This window comes from Hylobates moloch, unplaced genomic scaffold, assembly GCF_009828535.3.
Source record: "Hylobates moloch isolate HMO894 unplaced genomic scaffold, HMol_V3 SCAFFOLD_5, whole genome shotgun sequence".
Taxonomy (NCBI): Eukaryota; Metazoa; Chordata; class Mammalia; order Primates; family Hylobatidae; genus Hylobates; species Hylobates moloch.
In genome coordinates, this window is record NW_026652280.1 from 144,756,640 (window position 1) to 144,771,795 (window position 15,156).

Below are 15,156 nucleotides of genomic sequence, written 5' to 3' on the forward strand. Positions count from 1 at the left end.
CTCTGGTGTGCAGCTGAAATATTTACTATCTGGACCTTTACAGAAGTAATGTGTGAATGTCTTGCCTACACAGTGCTTGCTAATCTGTACTAGAGCAAAATGGTAATTTGAGTGAGAGCAAAATGATTGATAACTGAAAAAAATTAAAGATCTCTCTTTGGATATGATTTTGTTTCTATATTTGAATATGAGGTATTATTCTAGGAATTTTATCCAATAAAAGTAATATCCAGGCCAGGCACAGTGGCTCACGTATGTAATCTCAGTACTTTGGGAGGCCGAAGCGGGAAGATCACCTGAGGTCAGCAGTTCGAGACCAACCTGGCCAACATAGTGAAACCCTGTCTCTACTAAAAATACAAAAATTAGCCTGGTGTGGTGGCACACGCCTGTAGCCTCAGCTACTTGGGAGGCTGAGGCACAAGAATTGCTTGAATCTGGGAGGCAGCGTTTGTAGTGAGCAGAGATCGTGCCACTGCACCACTCCAGCCTGGGTGACAGAGTGTGAGACTCCATGTCAAAAACAAACAAACAAACAAACAAATAAACGTAATATCCTCCATGTTAAAAATATGAATGAGTAGCAATTACAGTTTGATATAGCTTTTCAGTGCAGTTTCTTCATTCAGTAAGTACAGACCAAAAAACCAAGACTGTCTAACTTTTCTAATAATATATTTTGTGCTGGGAACATAGCCAGGTTCCAAGATGGTCCAAGTGATCCCTGTTCCTTGATACTCACTTCCTTGTGTGGTGTCACCCTACAGAGAATAGGGCTGATTTGTGTAACCAATAGGATATTGCAGAAATTTTGGAGTGACTTCTGAGGGAGTATGATGTTGTGACTTCTGTTTTGCTTTGAAAGAATTGGTTACGATGCGTTGAGAGGACACTCAAGCAGCTCTTTGGAAGGGTCCATGGAACAAGAAACTGAGCTTTCTGCCAACAGCCAGGGAGAAACTTAGGCACCCTGCCAATACCCATGTGAGTGAGGCATCTTAGAAGCATACCTTCAAGCCCCAGTCAAACCTTTAGATGGCTGACGTTTCTACTGACATCGTTTTTGGTTTAATTTTTAATTTTAAATTAAATTTGTTTTTAGAGACAAGGTCTGGCTCTGTCATGAGGGCTGAAGTGCAGTGGCACAGTCATAGCTCACTGCAGCCTTGAACTGACAGACTTAAGCAATCCTCTCACCTCTGCCTCCCCAGTAGTTGGGACTACAGATGTGCACCACCATGCCTGGCTAAGTTTTTTTTCTTTTTTGTAGAGACTGAGTCTCATTAGGCTGACTAGGCTGGTCTCAAACTCCTGGCCTCAAGTGGTCCTCTTGCTTCAGTCTCCCAAAGTGCTAAGATTACAGGAGTGAGCCACTGCACCTGGCCTACATGCTGACATCTTGACGACAATCTCCTAAGAGACCTTGAGCCAGAACCAACCAACTAAGCCACTCCTTAATTCCTGACTCAGAATCTATGGTAATAAAAGTTTACTGTTTCAAGCCATTACTTTTTAGAATAATTTGTTATGCTGCAATAGATAACTAGTATGGGTGTGGGTGTGTTTGAACCCTGGATCTACCACTTGCTAGATGTGTGACCTTGGGTATATTAATTTATCATGTAATGTAATGGTCTCATGCAAAAAAGGGGAAAAATTGTCTCTGTCTCACAGTGTTTTTGTGAGGAATTCAGTGAGATAATGGATGAAGAGACTTTCTACCATCTAGTAATTGCTAAATAAAGAAAAAATTATTCACTTTTAATTATTATTAGAACTGAATCCCAGTACCCACCTAATAATTCTTTCAAACCTTTTATTTGAATATGGGCAGGGGGTAAGGTAGGGAACTAAGTGGCTATACAGAGGAAATTTAAAGAATTTTTATTCTACATTTTAAAGTTTATAAAATTTGGAAGACCTAAAGTGGATGTGATAGATCAGCAAAGCAAGTAATTGAGAAGCTATTGTCAGTCTACCTAAAAATAAGATCTGTATTATTGCTACATAACACTATGCATTAACAGTAGAGGATGGAGAACAGGCTGCTATCCAAGAACATAGGTAAAAATGTTCTTGGGTAATCCTAGCCACAAATTTTAAAAAATGAATTGAATAATTCAGTTTTTGGTCTAATTTGCTAAAGCCTAAACCATACATATCATTTTTTTGGTAAAAATAAAAGATAAATAGCAAAATAATATGATTCTTTGCAGATTGTGTGAGTTATCTAACTCTTCTTTAATCCAAGGGATTATTGAACAAAACCAACATTCATTCAAAAACACTTACAAAATCTGTTGTGGATTACCAATATCATCAGCTAAACCTGTTTCAAATTTATTGCTTTCATCCAGGTTAAATAATAAAAGGGTACATTTTTCCTGCCACATGTATATACACGAATTTAGCTTTCATCATTCTCTACAAGTTTAATCCAGTGATTTATGTTTTTTAACGCATATTCAGAGAATCTGTTGAAGAAACTCATCCAGGCAGACAGAAGAGCTAGATGGGATTAATAGGATGTGTGCAGGGTTTAAACCTGGTTGATTCAGCTCAGAGTAACTTAAAAAGAGAAAGAGAATGTAACACTGTAACCCTCCTTGAGGTTCTAATCATTTTAATGACTTTAGCAAAAGAGAACAGGCTAAGGTCAAGAAAGTTCAGAGAAAATGATCCCTCTTTCTAGAAATACATTGCATGGAAGAAAAGCCATTCCTTCAGTTTTCTTTTTTTAACAGTGGAAAACACCACTATATAATTTTTTAAAGAGAAAATCTGCCTTCTATTTTAGCCATCATATTAATGGTTAATTTTGAGGTTTCAGAATTCTAGATTTTTTTTTGAAGCCATTGTATTTCAACGCACAACCAACAGAAAAAATTAGAAAAAACCGGGCAAGCAGACTTAAAAAAATGTAATACAGTACTGCAATACATGTAAGTTCTCAGATACAAAGAAATACTATGACTTATCTTGTTATTTATGACCTTGAACATTTAAACACATTCAGTTTAAGTCTTGCAGGAATAAACTATTGGAATCATAGAAGGAAAAATATCTTTTTCGCAATAGAGTGAAGCCCATTCTACTCTATCAGCTAGTTTGTTTCAACAATATTTTAATCTTTACACACATTAAGAACTTCCTTTCATAATATTGTTTGTTTTGTGTAAAAAGCATTTTAACATTTTTATGCTCTTTTCCACTTACTTCATTCCAAACACAGCGGACAAATGGGGACTTGATAAGTATATTTTAGTGCTTCATTGAACCTAATATATAATTCTCAGTATTTCCACCCCTAATTTTGTTGTAACTTTCATGGCTTAATAGAACATCTTCGGCCATGAAGTGTTTTATGTGTATTAACTTTTGAAGAGGAAGATAAGTTCTATCTTATTTTCAGCATTTCAGATAAGTATCGAGTGCTCTACAAATTTTCCTTATTCTTTTTTTTTTTTTGAGATGGAGTCTCGCTCTGTCGCCCAGGCTGGAGTGCAGTGGCGCAATCTCGGCTCACTGCAAGCTCCGCCTCCCGGGTTCACGCCATTCTCCTGCCTCAGCCTCTCCGAGTAGCTGGGACTACAGGCGCCCGCCACCACGCCCGGCTAATTTTTTGTATTTTTAGTAGAGATGGTGTTTCACCGTGGTCTCGATCTCCTGACCTCGTGATCCGCCCGCCTCAGCCTCCCAAAGTGCTGGGATTACAAGCGTGAGCCACCATGCCTGGCCCAAATTTTCCTTATTCTACCCATGATACGGATCAGACGTAGGGACACACAAATGGGAGGGAGAATTCAGCGCTGTACCCTAGAACTTTCTGTGATGATGGAAATGTTTTATACCTGTGTTGTCCAATGCTGTAGCCACCAGCTGTATGTGGCTATTGAACACTTGAAATGTGGCTAGTGTGACTGAAGTATTGAATTTTAAATTTTGCTTATTTCAATTCATTTAAATAGGCATATGTTGATAGTGACTACTATGTTGAACAGTGCAGGACTAGATAATTTATGACTAGAACTTCAAAAAGAACAGCTGATTCCACAGCAATTATCTTAGCTGTTAGCTCATGCCACTCTGATCCCCACATTGTTAATAATGTCTAAAAAGATCAATCTTTATATTATTTTTAAATGCTATAAGTATACTAGAGAATTTCTGCCCCTTGAAGTAATTTGCATATACAGATACTATGAGATTTATTTAGCTAGTTTGTGAAAAGTCGAGCTGCTCAGATGAAATTTAATTTAATTTGTTTCAAATTTGTGATTTTTAATATAATTGAATGTCTTTATTGCCTTAACACCATGATTAATTATGAAATTTCTTCAAACTGAAATATCAAGAAATATTTTCAGAATAAATAAAATGCTATCAGATCATACTTTCCTATTTATATAAAATAAGTAAAATATTTTAAGGATAACATTTAGCTTAATAGAGTCACCAGCTAGGCTCAAAGAAGTCACCCTTTTCCTGTTCTCTCTTTCTTAGGCTTTCCTGTAAGGCCTATTCATATTTGCCTGGAGCAGAGAGAAGCTTTGTCCCAGGCAAAATGTACCTGGGAGATACCTAATATCATATTATCTTAAATATTGCCTACATGATGATTTCAGTTCCAAGTAAATTTGTGGAATAGAGTTCCATGTAAAGTAGGGAGGAAGTCAGAATATAATGAATGCAAAATTTTCAATAGACTCCTGCATTTTCAGAGTTGGCTAGAGTTTGACTTATTATGTTAATTTACATTTTAACCATATTATTCCAGTGTAAATCATCACTTTATTATTTTCCGGTCTCAACTATGATGTACTACTATAAGATTATGAACAGGCCATTTGGATTCAGGTTTTGTTTATTTGTTTGATTCTAGTTAGAGGGGTAATACCATTATTATCTGCTGTTAAGTTATTTTAAAACTATGTGGTGGACAAAAACTAATCAGGAACAACCTAATGGCAACCAATACATGTTTGCAGGAACAGGAATATTTTCAGAGTTTATAGAACACCCTGGAATTTCCTTCTTCTTATAACTCTCTGTATGAAAACTCCTTGTTTTGTTTGTTTGAATTTATAGATATATTACTAAAAATAGAATATGTGATTACTGTAGTCTAAATTCTATAATTTCTTCCTCCATTTATAGTTCTCCACAAATTACTTCTCTGCTTCTGTACCCCTCTGCAAAGCTGCAATATCTTAACTATTCCAGTCCCAAATCTATTCCACACAGCCTGTCAATCACATCACCTTCCAAGGTACCTCACTGCACACAAATCAAGTTTGAGTCGTCTACCTCTAATCAATAGATTCTTATAGATTGTTTTAGTGTACCTAAATCACTTCCCAGAAAATATCTCGCCATCTCATTTCTAATGGGAAAACATCAGATGAGATTTCAATCTGGGCCACTAAAGAAGAAAGGCTAATGTGCTTTTCTGGTCCATCGGGGCCTACCCTCCATGTAGTTCTTACACGATATGAGAAAATGTTTTCTCTCAAGTCAACGACACACACACAATAGGAACATTTTAACTAGGGGCAGCATGAAACGAAGGAAAATGGCTGAGGGAAGCACATGCTGCCAGAAGTTTTCAACGCGGCAGAAAGCTTGTGCATTGCCTCAAAACCTCTGCAGCGTGGTCAAGACAAGCAGTTCCAAAACACAAGTGCCTCTTTGAAACAAAACTGCCTGGAAATCCTTTTTTTCTCTTTAGTAAATCAACAACAAATGTGGATACTCATGGTGCTTTGAATACTGTTAACAACACAGTTTATTCATCATCCATATTCCAAAGATATTTATTGCTCTAATAAGATAGTGAAATAGCATGCTAAGTGCTGTTCTTAACATTCTATCCTGTTCTGTAGCTAAGGAGAGTGCAGACAAAGTTTGTATTTATATGTTGCACTTTCTAGTTAACAAAATCCTGTCATATACGTCATCTTATTTAAACTTCATAGTAGCACTGTGTCCCTGAATCACAGTCAGGAAACTGAGGCTCTAATAGGTTAAGACAACAGTTCAAACAGCTGTTGTCTTTGAGATGTATCTGTAAATGCGGTCAGAAGATTTCAGAACCCATCTTCTTGCCACTACCTTATATAAAAATAGTTATTTAAATCCACTGACTTTTTTGATATTTTAAATGAAAATTTAATTCTGAAAGAAGTTAATTTTGTGCTAGATGACTGCTTATCAGAATTACAACTTCTCTCAGGCAGTGCTGGAGGTTGGCATGCTCATTCTGGCTAATGTTAGGCTCTGCCTGAATTAGGATGGAGGCTACCAAAAGACATGCATTCAGGAAATTTTCTGCAGCCAGACATATAGACTAGAGTCAACTGAACATAGTCCTTGATATCCTCTGAGAACACTTTCTTGACTGTGGTGGGCAGCTTCTCAGGTGGCTCCCAGTGATCCCCTCCTCTTAGTATGCATGTATAATTCCCTCCCCTTCAGCATGGGCTGGACCTAGTAACTTGCATTTTTCGAATGAACAGAATATGGCAAGAGATGAGATGTCACTTCTGAGATAAGACTATAAAAAGACTCTGGCTTCTGTCTTGTCCACCCTCACTTGCTCTCTTCCTTGATCACCCTGATGGAATCTAATGCCATCCTCTGGGTTGCCCTAAGGAGAGGCCCATGTGGCAAGGCACTGAGGGAGGCTCCGGCCAATGGATAATGAGGAAATGAGACCTTTACCCCAACAACCCACGAGGAACTGAATCTTGTCAACATCTATGTGAATAAGCTTGAGAGTGGATCCTCCTCCAGTCTAACCTTGAGATAACTACAACCCTGGTGGTCACCTGGATAGCAGCCTCATGAGACGTCTGACTTAGAGAACCCAGTTCAGCTGTGCCCAATCCTAACCCACAGATAATATGTTTGTTGCCTTAAGCTGTTAAGTTCTGGGGGTAATTTGTTACACAGCTGTGTGTCACTAATACATTGACTTTAACAGAATTCCTTTCGTCTGCCCTCTATGTACACAATGCCCTTCCCACCATCCAAACTTAATTTTGAAAAAGGATTTGACATCAGTGACTATGAATATATGCATAGTGGTTGGGATCATTGTTTTGGGGTTAGAAACATCTGGGCTGTGTCTGGATTTGCCATTTACTACCTCTAAGACAAGGAGAAAATTATTTAATCTCTTCAGTTCTCTATTTCCTCATCTGTAAAAGAATCTACTTACGCTAAACTACCTTATAGGGTTGTGTGTGTTTTATTAATGAGTTGATGAAGACAAAACAAAACATTTAGTACCCAGTAGGCACTTAGAAAGTGTTAACTATTACAACTATGTGTCTTTGGGTGTAATGAAATTTTTGCTTATGCACATACATGTTTGTATAGGGAGAGGAAATCCAGTACTTATATTTATATATGATGTTCCTGTTTTGAGATGTTATGCTTCTTATAGGCAGGATGGAGATTTAATACGAGAAATAGAGGAAATGTGTGCATCAGAGTTAGGAGACTTGAACTTTATTTTCCTTTCGGATCTTTCTTTCCTCACTGAAAAATAAAAAAAGAGTGAGTTTTTAGCTGTAAAAATCTCTTATATTTCTGTCTACCTTGTAACTCACCAAAGTACATATAAAATAATGCCACCTACATCATACAGGCCATATTAGTAAGACAAATAAAACAAGTCCATTGTTTATTCCCCATTCTTTGAACTTCGGTTTTCTTTATCTCCTCTCTTTCTTCCTCTTTTAGGTAATGCTTTCTAACAAAGGAGGTTGGTAATTAACCCCAAATGTTGGCCTCTCCCTTAAGTAATCAAAGAACTCCATTAAAAATGGAAATAATAGTGACACAAACACCAGAAGGATGTCAAGGAACAGCAATAAAAACCATCCTAAAATATTTTACAAGACACAAAAATAATCTAAGTGCATGGTAATAACTGATGTGTAATGTCTTACAAATTGAAGCCAAGTTACAGTGATTTTCACTAGACGTTTCTCAAATCCTATGGGTGACACGAGCCCATTTCCTCTGTCACATTTCTGAAGAGATAATTGCAGGAAATACTGTAAACAGTCTAACATTCACAGGTCATATTGAGAAATGTTTATAGATATTGACAGTTAAATACAATGTATCACAGCACCAGGCACAATATGGCATCCACCTAGCAATAAGCTTTCACAAATCAAAGTCAAAAAAGTCAAGCTTTGGTAATAAAGAAATACAGACATATCGTTGAATGGGCGAATGAATAAATGAATGAAATGCTTGTCAAGATTATGGGTTTGTATGAAATACTATAGAAATAATAATAAACATAATTAATTTTTCTTTAACATTTAAGGTTTTATATATTAATCCCTTGGATTTAGAAATTAAACAATGATTAATCCAAAATAGGGAAAGCAATTCTCTAAATACTAGACAGGTAGTAAATACAAAAAATATTTCCTAATAGTTACTGAATGTTGGTATCAATTTTTTTAAAAAAACTGCAAGAATCTCACAGTTTATAAAAAATAAAAATTAAATTTGCTAAAATTTTAAATAATAGAAAAATCTACTGGGAAGTAGTTGCAAAGAAACAAAGACTGTGTAATTGATACTTCCCAGCTGAGGCTATACAATTTCTTATTTTAGGCTAAGTAGAAACAGATAAAATTTACTTACATTTATAAGAACATTTCAAATTTACACATAAAAAAGTTTGCATTAAAAAAAGGTTAATGTCTCAATCTTCATTTGATAGTAATTTAGTACATTAAACACACACAATCTGGGTGTAATTGTTTCCTAGTTTTCCTTTAAATGAAAATATGGGTGGGTGGTGTGGATTTATAGACATACTTGTCAGTTTACATATGGAACAAAATTACTGGTGTTTTTAATCAAATCACCTTTCTCAGCTACGGAAGAGCCTCAAACAATTTTAACTAATCTATATTTTAACTATCCACTTTCTTCCTTGAGGGCCTCTTTTTGCACAATTTAGTTTCCCCTCCCTACTCATATAATCCCTATCTTCTATTTATTATTTATAAAATTGTCCTTTTCCTTGCAACCAGAACTATGTATTAATGATTGTAAATGTTGATTGGGTTACTTGAGAAGCCATTTATGCCCTTGTCTTTTACCTTAAAAATTATAGTTTTAAAGTATTTTAGCTTTTTAAAAAAAGATTTGAGTCAGGAGTGTTTTTATATAAATGATGCTAACTTTTGTTTTTTGTCAGTTGCCCAAAAAGGCATGAAGTTTTGGCTGAGAATAACAACGAAACAAAGCAGAATCTTGCTCTTCTAAGCTCTGTATGTTTGTTTTTTGCTCATTTTAGATGTGGGCCAGGACACAGAGCATTAATTGTTTAATGAAAATCCTATAATCAAAGTGATATCAGTGCAAAATGATTAAAACTGAAAGAAAAGGCCAGGCGTGGTGGCTCACGCCTATAATCCTAGCACTTTGGGAGGCCGAGGCAGGCGGATCACCTGAGGTCAGGAGTTCAAGACCAGCCTGGCCAACATGGTGAAACCCTGTCTCTACTAAAATACAAAAATTAACCGGGCACAATGGCGGGTGCCTGTAATCTCAGGTATTCGGGAGGCTGAGATGGGAGAATCGCTTGAACCTGGGAGATTGTGGTTGCAGTGAGCCAAGATTGCACCACTGCATTCCAGCCTGGGTGGCTGAGCAAGACTCCCTCTAAAAAAAACAAAACAAAACAAAACAAAAAAATTGAAAGAAAAAAATTATAGGCCGGGCATGGTGGCTCACGCTTGTAATCCCAGCACTTTGGGAGGCCCAGGCGGGCAGATCACGAGATCAGGAGATCGAGACCATCCTGGCTAACACGGTGAAACCCCGTCTCTACTAAAAATACAAAAAATTAGCCGGGCGTGGTGGCGGGCGCCTGTAGTCCCAGCTACTCGGAGAGGCTGAGGCAGGAGAATGGCGTGAACCTGGGAGGCGGAGCTTGCAGTGAGCCGAGATCGCGCCACTGCACTCCAGCCTGGGAGACAGAGCGAGACTTCGTCTCAAAAAAAAAAAAAAAGAAAGAAAAAAATTATAGCAAGAGAGAAAATAACATATAAAAAAGAGAAATCTTACAGTAATATGTATTTAGCACCTATTATAGGTCATGCACTGTTCTGGGTCTGGGAGTTATTATATCAGTGAACAAAATCACTAAAAATCCCACTGTCTTGAGCTTAAATTCTAGTTGGGGAGGGCGGCTCAGATAAAGCGAGAGAGACAATAAATAATAAACATAATGAATATACGTGTTAGAAGGTGAAATGAGCCAAGGAGAAAAGAAAGTAGAGCAGCGTAAGGATGTTGAGAGTGTGTGCTGTGGAGGAAGGGTGAGGGTAACCGTGTTAGAGAGGAGGTAATGGTAGGTCTTAAGCTGAGAACATGACCTTTGAGCAAAAACTCGAAGGAGGTGAGGCAATCATCCCAACAAACATCTGGAGGAAAAATATTTGAGGCAGAGGGAATAGCTTCACTGAAATCTCTGAGGCAGGATTGTGTCTGGTGCATTCAAGGAACAGCAAGAAGGCAAAAATGGCTGGAATGGAGGCAGCAAAGGAGTGAAGGGGGACAGGTCAGAGAAGAATGTGTCTGGAGGACTGGGCGGTGGTGCAGATAGACCATTTAGGGACTTGTAGACCATTGTGAGGATTAACTTTTACTGATTCCCGAATGACCAGTTTTTGTCTTTGCCTCTTCTGCTGCCTGCTCCCCCTCCTCCTCCACTTCCTCCTCTTCCTTCTTCACCACAATCATCCTCACTGATGAGGCATTTATCTAACACATCTTGATTTGAACAATAATAAGATTCTAAAGTTTTAAGAGTGTATTTCCACAATTTTCTTATTCTCATCAGTTCTATTCAACAGAAAAAGATGTGTTGAATTCCCAACACATATGTGCAAAATTGTGTGTTTAGTCTCTATTTTAAAAATAGAGGCTGCTGCCTATTGGACGCTGACTATGGAATACGATGCTCTAGGCCACTATTGAACAGGATACAGCACTAAGCGTTCGATGTATATTAACTAATTTAGTCCTCACAGCCACCCTGTGAAATGGATGCTATAATTTTCCCATTTTACAAATGAGGAGAATGAAGTAGAGAAAGGATAAGTAACTCATTCAAGACACACAGACAGTGAGCCACAGAACCAACACTTGAACTCTGGTATTTTGGACTCCAGTGTCTGTGTTCTTGGCTCTTTGTAATATTGTCTTTTATTGTCATAATCCTTCACAATACCCATACTCTTTGAAATGTTTTGTTTATTCACTGTTAACTCATCAAGCATTTATTAACATCCTACTGTCTGTCATCACTGTTAGGCATTGTGAAGACAGGGTGGCTGCAAGCCTCTATGGTACCTTTGTCTGGATTAAAAAAGGTATCTCTTCTTTGAGGCCTTTTACTTTCTTCTGTCAGTAGATTATCATAATATTTTGATCTTTTAAGAAGAAGACATTTAGCTGCTATTGCTAAAAAACTGTCATAATAAATACACAATTTTTAAGTCCAAAGGTAGAGTATTAAAGATGTTTATTAAAGGTGTTTAATATTAAACTATTAAAGATGTTTATGATGTACATAATGCCCCTTAGATGTGGTGGCCGTGTGAGGTACTATATGACCTGAAGATGCTCCTGGCATAATGCCCCTGGATGAACCAAATAAAATATAATCAAACATTACTCCCTAGAGATGAAAAACATAACACCTGCATTGGGTCAGAAAATTACTTTTCTACAATACTTTTTTGAGTTTTATTGATAGACTCTTCCAAAACCTTTCTACATAAACTTAGACAACCCAGCAATGTTGAAAATTATTATTTGAATAATAATAAGACACTAAAGTTACAGGAGAATATTCCTGCCATTATTTAGAGCTTACATTTTATTCTTATCAATTATATTTGATTCAAAAATACATATTGAATTCTGAACAACTGCAAAACTGTGTGGTAGGAACATTAAAAAAAAACATGGAGCACAGTTTATTGAGTACAGACCATGTGCTGTGACGCGTTAGAGACCTACTGAACTGTACATGATACCAATTCTTCATCGTATTTACATCCATCATAATTGACACTAATCAGTTACCTAGAGGAGCTTGTTTCTCTCACCAAGATTAGAGTACACATACACCATTAATTTTATATTAATTAGTATTTATCCTTAAGATATTTTAAAGAAGACAGGAGTGGTTATTAATTCCATCTTTACAAATAAAGAAAAGGAAGTTCAGAGAGGCTAATGGTGAGGTCAGGTCCAAACTCAGGAATTTCTGACTCCAAAGCCCACCATGCTAGACTTAGCATATGGTGGGAAGATGACCAAATCTAAGTCTCCTTACAGAATGACAGAAAAAATCCGAGGTGAAGATTATAGGAATAAGAGAAAGCACACAACCAGAACACCAAACTAGTAAACATCCTACCTATGTCAGATTCCAGCTTGTTTATACCTGACCCAGACCAGGCACAATTCTTTATTGTTTGTGAGCCAATTCAAATGCCTGAACTCTGAACTGTAATTTTAAATGCATGACACAGTCCAAGAACCTGGTGCAAGGTTCATTATATCGCTCTTCTTTTCCATCTGTACTTGCTTGAAAGGCTTAGATTCAGTGCCTTAGAAAAGGTAATTTAAAGATATCAAGGGGTATGAAATGAGAGTAACAAATATGTATTGAAAATTAACCAGGTACCAGGTACTATTATAAACACTTTATTGTATAAACACTCATTTAAGAAGTGGGAATCAAGGTTTTTTTTTTATTGTTATTTCCATAACAAATTTCAATAGCTGAGGCAAAATTTGGAAATATCTGGAGCTGAAAGGTTGCATGAAGAATGAATATGAAGGAATCTCTGCACTCAAATTATCCCATGTAGCAATAGGGCCTTGAAGGCATCATCAACAAACCAGTAGGTCAGTGGGTGAGACATTTCAGCCACAGATATAAGGGAGAACATACTATGAAAGGTGTTATAATTTGATATGATTCCGACACTCAAATGACGGTTTATTTCTTACTGATTCATGGGAGAAATAATTTTTTTAGTATTATCACAAATAAACTATTACTTTCTTGCAGCTAATGAAAATAATTTTTGTTATTAATGTTCTTATATTTGTTCTTAGTTCCTTTTCTTCTTCTTTATAAAAAACCTATGTCCATACTATTTTTCCCACCTTATTGTAAACCCTTCTGGAATAGGAGCTAAATTTTATGCCTCTTTGAGATTTCTAGTGTTTATCTTCTACTTTGCACATGGAAGACATCGTTCGTTTATGCATTGATGATCTTTTTGAGCACCTACTGTGTGCCAGGCACTGAATTGTGTGATGGGGTACAATGGGAAATAGATGCAGTCCCTGCTGAAACTCTCACTGTTATAGAGAAGCCAGACAATCAACAGGCAATTTCATTACTGTATAAATATTATGTAGGGCAAAACAGGGTGCTCGCCAGAACAGAGGTGCATTATCCTCAATGTAAGGTGATCAGGGAGGACTTCCCAGAGAATGTGACAAATATTCAGAGATTATAAAGAAAGTAACAGCTAAGAGTGGGCTCCATCCACGCCATTCCAGCCACAGCAGCTCCGCTAGGGGGTATGTTCTCTGGGCAGCTACCTGGGCCCCTATTGGCCCTCGCGGGACAAACTTCACTTCTTCAGACAGCTCCATGTGCTCTGAGACCTTCTAACAGTACTTCGGCAGAGTAATTGGAGTTATCTTGCGGTGCATGCTTAACTTCTCCGGTGAGTCGGGACCATGTCAAGGGCACTGATCAGGAAGACATTCAAACTGGTATTGCTCAGTGTATCCAGAAGTTTCTGGATATTGAAAGAAACACAGAATGCTCTTTCTTTTCTTTTCTTTTTCTTTCTCTTTCTTTTCTTTCTCTTTTCTTCCTTTTCTTTTCTTTCTCTTTCTTTTTTCTTTCTTTCCTTCCTTTCTTCTTCCTTTTCTTCTTTCCTTTTCTTTCTTTCTTCCTTTCTTCTTTCTCTCTTTCTCTCTTCTTTCTTCCTTTCTGTCTGTCTGTCTTGCTCTGTCACCAGAATGCTTTTTCTTACAAAAAAGATTGCAGTTATTTGTCCAGAAACCAGAGCAGGTTATCAAAGAGGATGTCTCAAAACTAAGGAATGCGTTACAGTGGAAAGAAGTCCAGAAGCACTTGACAAAGCTGAGCCACTGGCAGCAGGTGCTGGAGGACATCAACATGCAGCACGAAAAGCCGGCCAGCATTGGCATCCCTCGGGACTCCTTGGCCTACCTTGAGGAGGCGTCTGCCAACATCCCTGCACCTCTGAAGCCAACCTGAGCAACGGGTGAAGGTGGTCAGCCTGAGATTGGACTGCTGCGTGAGATTTGCTACACATCTCTTCTCTTTTTTTGAGACGGAGTCCACCTCTCGGGTTCAAGCAATTCTGCCTCAGCCTCTCGAGTAGCTGGGATTACAGGCACACGCCACCTCGCCCAGCTAATTTTTTGTGTATTTTTAGTAGAGATGGGGTTTCACCATGTTGGTCAGGTTGGTCTCGAACTCCTGACCTCGCAATCCACCTGCCTCGGCCTCCCAAAGTGCTAGGATTACAGGCATGAACCACTGCGCCCGGCCTACATCCCTTCTTGTAGACTTGACATTTTGGAAGAACTCTTTGCCAGAGAATGAGTCGATTTTAGTTTCATGATGTCATAGAAAAATGTTCCACTATTTTTAAAAGCTATTAATTTCTTGAGTACTTTATGTCTGTAGCTTGGATAAGCCAAGTAAAAAAGTTTTTTTTTTTTTTGGTCTTTATCAAAGTTTAGACTGTTAGTGTGACAACACGGGTTCTTTTTAATGGTGGTTTTGCTTGTTTTTTAACTTTTGTATGACTTTTCATCTTTTTATGTGTGTTTTCCATTGTTTGATCTGAAGGAAAAATTATAGGCTGGGCTCTGTGGCTCACGCCTGTAATCCCAGCAGTTTGGGAGGCTGAGGCAGGTGGATCACTTCAGGTCCGCAGTTCGAGACCAGCCTGACCAACATGGTGAAACCCTGTTTCTACTAAAAATACAAAAAATTGGCCGGGCGCAGTGGCTCACGCCTGTAATCCCAGCACTTTGGGAGGC

The 15,156-nt window shown here is 37.8% G+C and overlaps 1 protein-coding gene and 1 pseudogene across 3 annotated transcripts in view; one reads left to right on the forward strand and one right to left on the reverse strand.

Annotated features, from left to right (window-relative positions):
- Positions 1–15,156, reverse strand: part of ADGRL2 (adhesion G protein-coupled receptor L2) — a 696,353-nt gene that overhangs the window by 430,979 nt on the left and 250,218 nt on the right. The gene's annotated exons all lie outside the window — the stretch shown is intronic.
- On the forward strand, positions 10,411–14,362 carry LOC116467980 (mediator of RNA polymerase II transcription subunit 28-like; annotated as a pseudogene).